Below are 14,777 nucleotides of genomic sequence, written 5' to 3'. Positions count from 1 at the left end.
TGGTTGGAGCATTTAGTCCATTCATGTTTAAGGTAATTATCGATATGTATGTTCCTGTTACCATTTTCTTAATTGTTACGGATTTGTTTTTTTAGGTCCTTTTCTTCTCTTGTGTTTGCCACTTAGAGCAGTTCCTTTATCATTTGTTGTAGAGCTGGTTTGGTGGTGTTGATTTCTCTTAGCTTTTGCTTGTCTGTAAAGCTTTTGATTTCTCTGTTGAATCTGAATGAGATCCTTGCCGCGTAGAGTAATCTTGGTTGTAGTTTCTTCCCTTTCATCACTTTAAATATATTATGTCACTCCCTTCTGGCTTGTAGAGTTTCTGCTGAGAAATCAGCTGTTAACCTTATGGGAGTTCCCTTGTATGTTGTTGTTTTTCCCTTGTTGCTTTCAGTAATTTTTTTTTGTCTTTAATTTTTGTCAGTTTGATTACTCTGTCTCTCAGCATGTTTCTCCTTGGGTTTATCCTGCCTGTGACTCTCTGCACTTCCTCGACTTGGGTGGCTATTTCCTTTCCCATGTTAGGGAAGTTTTCGACTCTAATCTCTTCATATATTTTCTTGGGTCCTTTCTCTCTCTCTTCTCCTTCTGGGACCCCTATAATGTGAATGTTGTTGCATTTAATGTTGTGCCAGAGGTCTCTTAGGCTGTCTTCATTTCTTTTCATTCTTTTTTCTTTATTTTGTTCTGCAGCAGTGAATTCCAGTATTCTGTCTTCCACGTCACTTATCTGTTCTTCTGCCTCAGTTTTGCTGCTATTGATTCCTTCTGGTGTATTTTTCATTTCAGTTATTGTATTGTTCATCTCTGTTTGTTTGTTCTTTAATTCTTCTAGGCGTTCATTAATTCTTCTAGGTCTTTGTTAAACATTTCTTGCATCTTCTCGATCTTTGCCTCCATTCTTTTTCCGAGGTCCTGGATCATCTTCACTATCATTATTCTGAAATCTTTTTCTGGAAGGTTGCCTACCTCCACTTCATTTATTTGTTTTTCTGGGGTTTTGTCTTGTTACTTCATCTGGTACAAAGTCCTCTGCCTTTTCGTCTTGTCTATCTTTCTGTGAATGTGGTTTTCCTTCCACAGGCTGTAGAATTGTCAGTTTTTTTAAACTTCTGAAGAATTGACAGCTAATGCAGACTGTAGTACTTAGGAGGTACTTATCCTCCTACTTAGTTTATAAAATAGCTGAAGATTGAAGATAATCTTGTATATATCTAATTTAAGTCCAATTCAAGGTTTAAGATCTTATTGAAATAAGCATCCATGTATAGCACAGAGCCTTCAAAAGCAGTGTTTGCTCCTTTAGTAAATTCTCAGTTATTGATTGGGTTAAAATTTTTTCATGCCCAATACCATTGGAACTTGTCTCTAAGTGCCCTCCCTACACCAGGCTGTTTGTCTAAATACTTCTGACATAGTCTTCAAATTTTGCCATGTCTACTTTATCATCCTGAGACTAACCACAGACATTTTAGACTTTTTTGGTTCTTAGAGCTGTGTTGTCTAATATAGTAGCCATTAGCTACATGTGACTATTTAAATTTATATTTACATTAATAAAAATTAAATTTAAATTAATAAAAGTTAAGTAAAGTAAAAAATTCAGTTGCTCAGTCACACAGCCACATTTCAAGTGCTCAAAGCCATGTATGGCTAGTGACTACTGTGTTGGACAATGCACATACATCTCAGAAAGCTCTGTTGAACAGATATTCTTTTCTTAGTCTGTTTGCTTCGTCTCCCATCTCCTTAACAAAACTAAAAAAGATCACTGCATTGTATATTTAACCATTTGTGACTTTTACTTCTGACGTCTTTTGCACCAGCAGAATCATCCTTGCCAAAGCCTTCCTTAATCATGGTAGGTTTGCTTTCTGCTTTTCAAAAATTTAATGAAATTTTAAATACACAGGGCATGATATATGAGCCATAAGGTGATAGGCAAGAGGCCACTTCAGATACATGTTGCTACCATTTCATATTGTAGTGTAATGTGGGTTGTTTCAGCCTCAAAATTGTGGAGGTACTAAAGACTGGTTATGTGAGTACCAAGTGCTGAAGCCCATGACAGTGGCTCTGTCTAAAATGTGGAAGAGAGAAGGGAGAAGGAGAGAAAAGCAACAGCTAGTGGCTTTAGGAGGAAAAAAATACCATTTTTAATTTTAGAGCTTTATTACCTTTTTAGAATTTTAGAGCTTGTTACTGTTTTCAACTGTGTAATTAAGAAATTTTTGTTAAGCATTGGACCTGTAGAATCAGCTGTAGTGTTGTACTGCACATATAACAACCCAAGCATTTATTACTCAGGTCCCTACAGTTGAGACTTCAGTTCTATCTAGACCAGTATTCCAGTTGTGTTTTAGAGATTTAAGTTAGTACTGGGTCAATATATATCATTTGACTCTTACTTTGAATTGGAGAAATGTACCAATGAAGACTATTTCTGGTATCATTTAATTTTTATAGCATACAAGTGGGATATAACCTTTCTGAATCATGTATGTTCAGAACTATGTGTTGGAATACTGCTGTGTCACTACCCAGCTATGCAGCTTAACCATGTGGAACTTATTTGTGTGTGTGTGTATGAACATATGCATATGTATGTATATCTATATATGTAAAACAGGGATGACACTACTTATTGCATGGGATCTAGCATACTGTGGTTGTTCTGTAAACCTGTATTTTTCCTGCTACATAGACAATGAGAACATATTTGACAGAGCCAGTAGATGAGACTAAGCAACAGAAATCTTTATGAAAATACCACATTCTCAATTTAGTGATGAATTGGGGGGCAGTGGATAGAATTGTAATAGATTTCTAAGGTGATCATCAGACAATGTAAAAGATTTTAGATTTTTAAGGAAATATTGAAAACATCAACCCCAAAACTTAGGTTTTCCTGCCTTTCTATAAGACTTATGAATAAATGTAGATTAACCTTAGGATATATTTTACTTGAAGTTCAAAATAATAGACTGTTGGCTCTTTAAAAGGTTCTGTTAGTATATATTCTAAATAAGAAAGCTAGAGTTGGATCAACTATTTTAAAATTGGCTTTGAATTACATATATTTCATAGTTTTCTTATTTCTATATGACTTTTCCTTTCTGTAAAATTCTAGTGCGTTAATAACATGTTTTAATATGGTCATCTTTGGGGAAGTGTTCAGAATTGAAGATTATTTGAATACTACTTAAAAATTATTCTCATATGACTTAGGACATTTTTATTCTGTTAGTAACATTAATCATGATAATATTTAATCATGATTGTTGTGTGTGACTCTCTTGGCTTGTGGTGTCCCTTAAATATTAGAAAGTCTCTGAGCTCATTTAAGGGGGTCGTTTTATTTTTGTACCACTCGTCCTTACACACATTGGTGCCCTATAAATGTTTGTTGAATGAATGTACAATATATGAAGGTGTCAAGGTTGCTGGTTGGAGTCACGAAGAACTAAGCAGTAAGCATTATCAGATAGGGTGAGCTGGCCACTGCAAAAACAGGTACCCAAAGAAAGGTGAGGAGATAGTAGTATATAAGAAAGTGTTATAATGTGATAAGGATTGACACAGATTCCCTTCTGCTGAAACAGACTTCTCTGTAGTCTTAGGATAGCAGTCTGTCACTGCCTGGGGATGATGTATGTTAGAGCAGCTCAAGCTTCCCCAACCAGACTGTTCAGACTTAAAATAGTCGTAAGGTTTCTGACTAAAAGGCCTCACTTTCAGTATTTTCTGGCAAGAGTACCTTTATCACAAGAAAAGCCTGAGAAAGATTTTAATGCTCTGCCTTCTCCTTAATTATGTTGTTCCCTGGGATTGGGTTGAGTAAGGAAACTGATTTATTTAGCACTCTCCATGTGACAGGCATGTGTTAGAGGCTTTATATTTTTGTTTTAAGTTGGGTTTATTGAGATATAATTCACCCCTTTTTAATACAGTTTGATGAGTTTTGACAAATGTATATAGCCGTGTAGATTGAGATATGGAACATTTCCATCACCTAAAATTTTCCTTTGTCCCTTCACCTTACCCTTAGCTACTGGCAACCACTGATCAGATTTCTGTCTCTATAGTTTTGTCTTTCCAGAATATTATATAAATGAAATACACAATAGGTAGCCTTTTGTATCTTTGTGGCTTCTTTCACTTAACAGAATACTTTTGTGATTCATCCATGGCGTTGCATATATTTCTCTTTCTTGCCAAGTAGTATTCCATTGTATAAATGTGTACCACAATTTGTTTACCCATTCATCTGCAAAAGGCATTTGGGTTACTTCCAGGTTTTGGAACTTTAGACATAATGTCTAAACCGGCTATAACCATCAAATGACAGATTTTTATCTGGAAATAGGTCTTTATTTCTCTTGAGTAAATTCCCAAGGGTTATTGTTGGGGTGTTATTATGGTAAATGTATATTTAACTTCATAAGAAGTTGCCAGACTTTTCCAAATTATCTCTTTGCCTTCCCACCAGCAATGTGTGAGAGTTTTGGTTGCCCAGCATCTTTGCCAGCATTTTTTTTTTAATTCCAGACATTCTAATAGGCATGTAGTGATATCTTATTGTGGTTTTTGTATTCACTTCCCTGATGATCAGTGTCATTGAACATCTTGTCATATGCTTATTTGCCATCTGTGTATCGTTTGATGTGTCTATTCAGATCTTTTGCGCATTTTTCAAAGCAGGGATTGTCTTCTTATTGAGTCGAATCTGTAGTTCTTTAGATATGCTGCATATGTGTCCTTTATCACATATGTTTTGCAGATATTTCCTCCTAGTCTGTAGCTTGTCTTTTCATTTTCTTAACACTGCCTTTATGAGAGCAGAGGTTTTAGATTTTGATGAAGTTCAATTTATCGAAAAATTTTTAATGGTTTGTGCCATTTGTGTCCTAAAAAGTCTTGCCTTAACCAGAGTCACAGAGAGTTTCTTCTTTGCTTTCTTTAGGAAGTTTCATAATTTAGCCCTTACATGTACATTAGATATGATCCATTTAGAGTTAATTTTTGTATATGGTACAAGTTTGAGATTCTTTTTTTTTAAATGGATGTCCAGTTCTTTAAGCATAATTTGTTGAAAAGACTATTCTTTCCCCAGTGAATTATCTTGATATTTTTGTTGAAATCAACTGACAACATATCTGTAGGTCTGTTTCTTTTTAATTATCATCAAGGTGCAGATTAAGACCCTTAATTAAGCCTGCATGGATTCCAATCCCGCCTTTAACATTTGCCGACTTTGTTACCTTGGACAAATTATTTAATCTCGCCATGCCTCTGTTTTCTCCTCTGAAAAATAGTGATAGTAATAATAGTTACCTCATAGAATTCTTGTGAGACTTAATAGAAACAATACATGTAAAACTCTTAAGAAAAGTACCTGACACATGGTAAGTTTTGTTAAATGTTAGCTATTGTTATTTTGTCAGTCTAATAGATAAAAAATGATATTTAGTGTTTTTTAGTGTGGATATGTTACATATTACGTGTCGTATTTACAACAACCCTGAGGAGTTAGGTAATACTCTTGTTTATAGAGGTGGCAATCAAGGTACAGAGAATGTGAGCATCTTATCTGTGTACACTGGGAGACAGTGTAGTGTAGAGAGTTCAGGCTACCTAGGTTCTAATCTCAGTTCTGCCACTTGTTAGTTGTGTGACCTTGAGCAAGTTCCTTTACCACGGTGAGTTTTGGTTTCCTCATCTGTAAAATGCGGGTAATAGTGTAGTACCTTATATATAAGGTAGTGGTGGCAGTCGGTGAGTTACTGTATTTGAAGTCCCTGACCGATAGGGCTCAATAAAGGTGAGTTGCTTCCATCTTTGTAATCCTTTTTGTTGTGGTCATTATTTTTTTATCATCAGCATCATTTTTCCAAAGTCATACAGTATTAAATCAGTTCTGTAGCCACGCTACTTGCCTTCCTAGTCACAGGATTCATGATTGGTTAATTTATTTCATGATAAACTAATAAAGTAGGGGTTTCTTTACCATGTGTATGGTATTTATTTTAAAAGTGTGTAGGTTTAGCTATTTTAGGTCCCCCACTAACCCCACCCCCAATGCAAGGCTTATGGGGATCTTAGTTCCTGGACCAGGGACTAAACCAGGGCCACCGCAGTGAAAGCACCAAGCCCTAACCACTGGACTGCGAGGAAATTCCCTGTTTCTTTATTTTTAACTCTAATCTTAAATCTTGTCTTTAAGAGAGGATGTTTATAGATTTTTTTTAAAAATCCAGTCATTTAAGGCTTAGAAATATTAAATCCATCTAGTGTTTAAAATTATAGTGGGCAGGGCTTCCCTGGTGGCGCAGTGGTTGAGAGTCCGCCTGCCGATGCAGGGGACATGGGTTCGTGCCCCGGTCCGGGAAGATCCCACATGCCGCGGAGCGGCTGGGTCCGTGAGCCATGGCCACTGAGCCTGCGCGTCCGGAGCCTGTGCTCCGCAACGGGAGAGGCCACAACAGTGAGAGGCCCGCGTAGCACACACACACACAAAAAAATTATAGTGGGCACCTATATTTCAGTGATATGCATTCCTGTAAACAACTTTGTAAGGCAAATTTTTATGGACTATAGTCAGCAAATATGTTTGAGTTTACATACCTAAACATACTTGGTTTCTTGTTGGTAGAAGCTGAGTAAACTGAAAAGGTAATCAGAAATGAAGTATAGGTGATTATTAGCCATGTTGAATATATAGCTTTAAAGACCTCCACAGAAAGCTGATATAACTATATGTGAAGGATGGACAACAGAAAGATTTGTAAATAACTCTTGTCTTTCCCCAAGTCCTGATCTTACCTCTCTGCTTTTTCTCTACTCCAGTTTTTCCAGACATTTTTAAGTGTTTGTGCTGGGTACTCTGCCAGTTCTGAGCATAGAAAGATAAACACACAAAGCTCTTGTCCTCCAAGGGCTCATAGTCTGGTAGAACAGATGGATAGCAAACAATTACAGAACCTTTTTAAGTGCTCTATAGAAGCATGGAGAAGTCTCTTGAGAATCTAGGGGAGGAAGCAATTAATTTGACCTGCAGGTGTCAGGGACCTCCTGGAGAAAGTGACACCTGTCCTGGACCTTGAAAGAGAAAGTTTGAAATGGAAGACGCTGATATGAATGGCAATCCAAGTAAAGGGAACATATGTCATGGGATGAGAAAGAGGATGTTATGTATATGGCGTTTGTAAGAATTTACTTTTCTGAGATAGGGATACACTACCAGCATTCTTGTTGTTCTTGGTTTTTGTTTTGTATAGATTTCTTGTTAAATAGTAAATAATAGTATCACGATTAACATTTTTCTACATATTTTTTATATAATCAGTGTTCAAAAATTTTTTTATTTTTGGCCGTGCTGTGCAGCTTGCAGGATCTTAGTTCCCCCACCAGGGATCAAACCTGGGCCCCCTGTGCTAGAAGCATGGAGTCCTAACCACTGGACCACCAGGGAATTCCCCCCCCCCCCAATGTTTTAAGATACATTATTCCAAGGGAAAATTTGATTACTCTGACATGTAAAAGAGACACATATTTTTATATTCAAATGTCAGTTTATATGTATCTCCTTTACATTTTGTTGCTGGTCTTTTTTTTTTTTTTTTTTTTTTGTGGTACGCGGGCCTCTCACTGTTGTGGCCTCTCCCATTGCAGAGCACAGGCTCCAGACGCGCAGGCTCAGCAGCCATGGCTCACGGGCCCAGCCGCTCCACGGCATGTGGGATCTTCCTGGACCGGGGCACGAACCCGTGTCCCCTGCATCGGCAGGCGGACTCTCAACCACTGCGCCACCAGGGAAGCCCCTGCTGGTCATTTTTAAATTACAAAAATAATACTGCTAAAGTAAAATAAATATCAAAGTAGTCAGGGAGGCAATGTGGTGTAATAGTTAAGAGCAGAAACTTTGGACTTATACTCTAAAGTACAGGAAGATTCTAGCTAAAAATTGAATCAGCTATATGGTGTTAGGCCAGTTACTTAACTTCCCTAGCTTTGTTTTTTTCGTCTGTAACTTCTGTAAACCTTGTTCACGAACTGTTGTAAAAATTAAACGTAATATTAATATGCTTAGCATGGTTGCTGGTATAAAGTAATAGTAAATAGTAGTTGCTTCTTCTACTAAGTACTACTATTACTCTGCTAATGTTGTTGGACTTTAAAAGCAAATGATAAGAGAGGGAAGGTTGTTTCTCTGAGATGGTCAAGAGTTGAGAGAACAGTAGGGTAAAGGGGATTTAAAAAAGATCTGCATATATCTCTGTGAGAAAAAGTAAGATGAGATTAACTCATCTTTTAACAGGATAGAATTGCAAGATGCCTGTGGCATCCTTAGGAGAAAGAGACCACATACTTCACTTTGACAGCCACCAGTTGTTGCCTTTGGACAGCATTATTTGCTAGTTGTCCTGAGTTGGCTGGAGCAGAATATTCTGCGGAGTGATAGAAAGAAGAGGAGGCAAGGTGCAAACCTGGTTTGTATAGGACAGTGTTTCCTCACCCTGGCTGCACAAAAGAATCACCTGGAGAGCTTTTTAAAAATTGTGAAGCTTGTGCCTCATTCCCCAGAGATTCTGCTTTACTTGGTCTGTTGGAATAGGTTTTGTCTCCTAAAGCTCCCCAGGTGATTCAGCCAGGGGTTGCATATCTCTGGTGTAGGACATTGGCTAGTCAAGTATTGCCTGCTACATACTTTATACTTTTGAAATCACCTTTACATACACCATTCTTAAAACAAGTCCTAGGTAAGGAAACAAAGGGTGAGGAAGTTTAAAGGCCTGCTCAAGTCACAAAACTGGTTAGCACACAGGAGCAGAATCTCCACTGTGTTCCTTTATGCTCCACTGCTGCCATTTAGCTATGAAAGGAAGAGGGTGGAGATGTATTTGGGGGTAGTGAGTTGAGACTGGGTCTCATGTTCAGAGCAAATGGAAAGGATCATAAAATCATTGTTTGTTTTTCATGGCTTAAGAGACCCTCAGACATTTTCAGATTTAGCAGACCATTGTCTGTTTTAACACCTCTGGTAACAAAAGAGTAATTTCTGGTGGGGTTGATTCCCTCTTCATACAGTCCTAACTTTCTTCAAAATGGTGGTCCTTTTCCTAATTCATGTATGGAAGGCAAATAACCACTTCGTATTCTGCATAACAATTTGTAGAAACACTTAGAGTTGCTACCATGTCTTCTTTAATCTTTTTTTTAAACTGAAGTATAGTTGATTTACAATGTTGTGATAGTTTCTGGTGTACAACAAAGTGATTCAGTTATACATATATATATACATATTCTTTTTCATTATGGTTTATTACAGAATATTGAATATAGTTCCCTGTGCTATACAGTAGGACCTTGTTGTTTATTTTATATATAGTAGTTTGTATCTGCTAATCCCAAACTCCTAGTTTATCTCTCTCCCACCATCTTTCCCCTTTGGTAACCATAAGTTTGTTTCCTGTTTCTGTTTCGTAAATAAGTTCATTTGTGTCATATTTTAGATTCCACATATAAGTGATATCATATGGTATTTGTCTTTCTCTTTCTGACTTACTTCACTTAGTATGATCATCTCTAGGTCCATCCATGTTGCTGCAAATGGCATTATTTCATTCTTTTTAATGGCTGAGTAGTATTCCCCTGTGTATACATACCACATCTTCTTTATCCATTCATCTCTCAGTGGACCTTTAGGTTGCTTCCGTGTCTTGGCTGTTGTAAGTAGTGCTGCTATGAACATTGGGGTGCGTGTATCTTTTCGAATTATAGTTTTATCTGGATATATGCCCAGGAGTGGGATTGCTGGATCATATGGCAACTCTATTTTCAATTTTTTAAGGAACCTCCATATTGTTTTCCATAGTGGCTGCACTAATTTACATTCCTATCAAGAGTGTAGAAGGGTTCCCTTTTCTCCACATCCTCTCCAGCATTTATTTGTAGACTTTTTAATGATGGCCATTCTGACCAGTGTGAGGTGGTACCTCATTGTAGGTTTTTGATTTGCATTTCTCTAATAGTTAGCAATGTTGAGCATCTTTTCATGTGCCTATTGGCTATCTGTATGTCTTCTTTGGAGAAATGCCTATTTAGGTCTTCTGCCCATTTTTTGATTGGGTTATTTTTTATTACTGTATTGTATAAGCTGTTTGTATACTTTGGAAATGAAGCCCTTGTCATTTGTATCATTTGCAAATATTTTCTCCCAGTCCATAGGTTGTCTTTTCATTTTGTTTATGGTTTCCTTTGCTGTGCAAAAGCTTGTAAGTTTGACGAACTTATGGTTACCGGGGGGATTGGTGGGAGGGAGGGATGGTTAGGGAGTTTGGGATTGACATGTACACACTACTATATTTAAAATGGGTAACCAACAAGGACCTACTGTATAGCACAGGGAACTCTGCTCAATATTACGTAACAACCTAAATGAGAAAAGAATTTGCAGAAGAATAGATACATGTATTTGTATAACTGAATCTCTGTACTATACACCTGAAACTAACACAACATTGTTAATCAACTATACTCCAATATAAAATAAAGAGTTTTAAAAAAGCTTATAAGTTTGATTAGGTCCCATTTGTTTATTTTTGCTTTTACTTCTATTGCCTTGGGAGACTGACCTAAGAAAATGCTGGTGCAATTTATTTCAGAGGATGTTTTGCCTATGTTCTCTTCTAGGATTTTTATGGTGTCATCTTATATTTAAGTATTTAAGCAATTTGGAGTTTATTTTTGTGTGTGGTGTGAGGGTGTGTTCTAACTTCATTGATTTACATGCGGCTGTCCAGCGTTCCCAGCACCACTTGCTGAAGAGACTTTCTTTTCTCCATTGTATATTCTCGCCTCCTTTGTTGAAGATTAATTGACCATAGGTGTGTGTCTATTTCTGGGCTGTCTATTCTGTTCTGTTGATCCATGTGTCTGTTTTTGTGCCAATACCACACTGTTTTGATTACCGTAGCTTTGTAGTATTCTCTAAAGTCTGGGCGGGTTATGCCTCCAGCTTTGTTCTTTTTCCTCCGGATTGCTTTGGCAATTCTTGGTATTTTATGTTCCCATATAAATTTTAGGATTATTTGTTCTAGTTCTGTGGAAAATATCATGGGTAATTTGATCCCTGTCACCTTAAATCTGTAGATTGCTTTGGGTAGTATGGCCATTTTAACAATGTTAATTCTTCCAATCTAAGAGCATGGCATATCTTTCCATTTCTTTGAATCATCTTCAGTTTCCTTTATCAGTGTTTTAGTTCTCAGCATATAAGTCTTTCACCTCCTTCGTCAGGTTTATCCATAAGTATTTTTGTATTTTAGTGTGATTTTTAAAGGGGGTATTTTTTTTTTTTTTTTTTTTTTTTACTTTTTCTTCCTTAACCTTTGATTATTCAGGCTTAATATCTTTAGTTCCTTAATTGCCTCATAGAATATTTCTAGGCCTCTCATACCACCTTCTTCTCTGGAGCTGCTTTGTTGTTCCTATTGAAATATGCACTCATAACTAAGTCTTGTTTCAAGATAGTGATTTAATTCTATGTTATTGGCTTTTCTCTTCCTGGATCCTATTTAAATTATCAAAGAGAACATAAAAAAAAAATCCAAGGTAGCTTTAGGAAATCACATCACCGTCGGTGTACCAAAAACTTTGAAAGTTTCTAGAAATTATGAAGCAGATTAGATTGGATTCAACATAGACATAGGAGAGTCATGTTTGATAAATAAATGGACTGATGTTTTCAGTAGAGCTGTTGAGTAAAGGGGGCTGGAATGCAGGGTGGAACATGGGACTGATGGCAAATTGAAGGATTTCTATGACTCCAATGAAGTTGGAGCAGTTCTCTACAGAATTTAACCTCAAACTTTATGGATGCAAACAGTACTCTAAGTAGGGCATTTGTTACAGAAATAAGATAAAATTTCAATGAACTACCGAAAGACAAGTGAGGGCCAGCATGTTGGTCTGGAATGACTGGGGGCTATAGACACAATGGGAGTTTATACTTACAAGCTGGTTCCTGTGGGCATTAACTGGGTGCTCATGAGAAAGATGGAGGCTGTGCAAGAGACCAGAAAGAGCCCCCACCTCAGTTGCAGGCAGCTGTAGGCAGACAAACATGAAATACCATGCATTTCCTTGCATCTCTTTTTCCTATTAAGTAAAAACCTTAAGCCACTGAGAGTGGGTCAGTTAAAGACTCACCCCAAAGACACAGGCAGAGACACATTGCTGCTGGGGTAAGAGTAGAAGAAAAACCTGTCTGCCCCTGAGCGCAGGGGAAGGAAACCTTGTGTCTAAGATTCTATACCAATACCAAGCAGAGGTATTACTCCTACTGCTGCTGGTGGAGCAGCAGGAAAGTGCTTCCCAAGACCAATCACAGATACAAGGAGAAGTTTGGATGCCCCAGGGTGGAGGGGCAGGAACAGAGAAATCCATACCCCTGGGACTCAGGTGCACATGACCTGCCTAAGACTGAGAGTGGATGAGGATCAGATGGTAGTGAAAGCCATCTGGTTGGGGATGGCAGACTCAGAGTCACATAAATTTTAAGGTGCTTCCAGCAGTTTAGGAGAGCCACACCAGTGCATTGTCCTTAGGGAAGAAGACTCCAGGGCCAGTTCTGAAAGAGAAAAGGTCATGCTTCTCCCACTCCCATACCTCTTGGGCTCTAAGGTATGTCTCTTCAGATGCCTGCTCGTTGCTCTCCACTGCCAAAAGATCTCGGTGTTCCATTTAGTTATAACTTCACTATCTTCTAGTGATCTAGAAGTGTTAGGTGCAAGAGGGACAGGGACATTTTTGTAAACCCTAACCAGAATTAACTTTGACTCCTCTAGGTCCCTTTTTAGCTGAGCTGCCACCTGGAGGATGCACCAACCAGCTAAGAGGCGATGCTGATCCCTTTCTTAGGGACAGCACATTCAGTGGCCAAACTGTCTGAGTTTAAGGAGTAAGGTGAACCAGGAGGAGGTTATGGAAGCAGAGTCAGACATCATCAGTGCATTGTTGAACAGCTTTTCTGATAAATGATTCATTAGCGTCAGTGCAAATAGTCTAGAAAGCTAAAAACATGACACAGATTACTTTCAAGGGCCGCAGTAGTATGGACATGAGGGGCTGATTGGTAACCTGAAAAAGTGTCAGCAGCTTGAGGAACCACCAGTAGCCCTAGGGGGAGATCAAAAGTTTGATGTAGTCCATCTGCCAAGAGCCAAAAAAGGGCAGTGCCCTGTGCAGTGAGACCTCCCAGACAGGAATCATTAAGTCTGGCATGCAGTGGTATCCTCTGCATCAGAAACACAGAGTCAGACTTAATCAGAAGCTTGATTTCAGTCTAAATTAGAGAATGGACTCTTGCCATGGGTAGCTACATTAAGTGACCCAGACCATTCAATTAGCAATTAAAATTTCTTTTCAGTTTGCAGCCCCAAAGAGGCTACCTTTAATCTGTCGGTTGTAATTTTCCAAGTGGCAAACCAAACAGCTGGGCCACTGGCAACAGCCCAAGAATCTGAGTTCTGCCCACTGAAGAGAATGCTGTGTCTCCTTCTGGTTCTGCATAGCTCTGAGGCTGAACAGTCATGGCAGCCCAGTGGACACTGTCAGCTTCAGCTTCTATAAACCATTAGTGAACCAGGCTGAGGCATTTCAGGGAACCTCATTCATCCAGTAGCTTTGCTTCAGACAGTGGAGTAGGAATAAAGTTTCCCCTCAGAGGATTGGCTGCCACTTTTTCATATAAAGCCAAAATGCCGTTGGGGCAAGGCTGTCCTGTATTCTTGAATATACCATTTCCATTTGGCAAGCAAGGCTTTTGGGGGTGCTTCTCACCTTGTTAGTTGTGGAATTTAAGTTTGACCCACCCCCAAATGGGACTATCAGGCCAGAGAGTCACTAGGCCTGCCTAGATCAAGCAGACCCATCTGGAGGCTGTTTCCCTTTGCCAAAGGCTCCACTTGGCAGAATCCTCAGTAACAAAGATTTGTGCTGTTTCCAGTACCCAGAGTCTAATTGTGTTGGGGTTCACCAGCTAGTCCTGCTGGTGGAGATATTTAGCTTAGCCAGCAGTAGTATATCAGTGTTAATTTATGTGTTTTGACAAATGTGCTGTGGTTATGTAAATTGTTAACATAGTGGATATTGGATGAAGGATATACAGAAACTCCATACTATCTTTGCAACTTTCCTGTAAATCTAAAAGTATTTCAAATTGAAAAATTACTTTAAAAAGTACCAGATGGGGCTTCCCTTGGTGGCGCAGTGGTTGAGAGTCCGCCTGCCAATGCAGGGGACACGAGTTCGTGCCCCGGTCTGGGAAGATCCCACATGCCGCAGAGTGGCTGGGCCCGTGAGCCATGGCCGCTGAGCCTGTGCTCCGCAACGGGAGAGGCCACAACAGTGAGAGGCCCACGTACTGCAAACTTTCCCACACTCACGTGGTGCTTTAGCTATTAGTCTACTCAGTGCAGTTGCAGTGTCTTGAACATGCCTTGACTTCTCATGCTACGCTGTTTTTGTAGGAAATGCCCTTATCCCACCTCTTCACATGGCAAAATTAAAGCCAAGCTTCAAGGCTGTGCCTTGGTCTTACCTTTCCTGTTAGCTCATCATTGATGCTTCTGACTCAGTACTAGCACAGCTTTTTTTTTTTTTTCGGTACGCGGGCCTCTCACTGCTGTGGCCTCTCCCGTTGCAGAGCACAGGCTCAGCGGCCATGGCTCACAGGCCCAGCCGCTCCGCGGCACGTGGGATCCTCCCGGACCGGG

General features: G+C 39.0%; 1 protein-coding gene across 3 annotated transcripts in view; it reads left to right on the top strand.

Annotated features, from left to right (window-relative positions):
* Nucleotides 1–14,777, top strand: part of ITSN2 (intersectin 2) — a 159,671-nt gene that overhangs the window by 31,807 nt on the left and 113,087 nt on the right. The gene's annotated exons all lie outside the window — the stretch shown is intronic.

This window comes from Leucopleurus acutus (genome assembly GCF_964270905.1).
Source record: "Leucopleurus acutus genome assembly, chromosome: 12".
NCBI lineage: Eukaryota > Metazoa > Chordata > Mammalia > Artiodactyla > Delphinidae > Leucopleurus > Leucopleurus acutus.
This window is presented reverse-complemented; position numbering and strand designations above follow the sequence as displayed.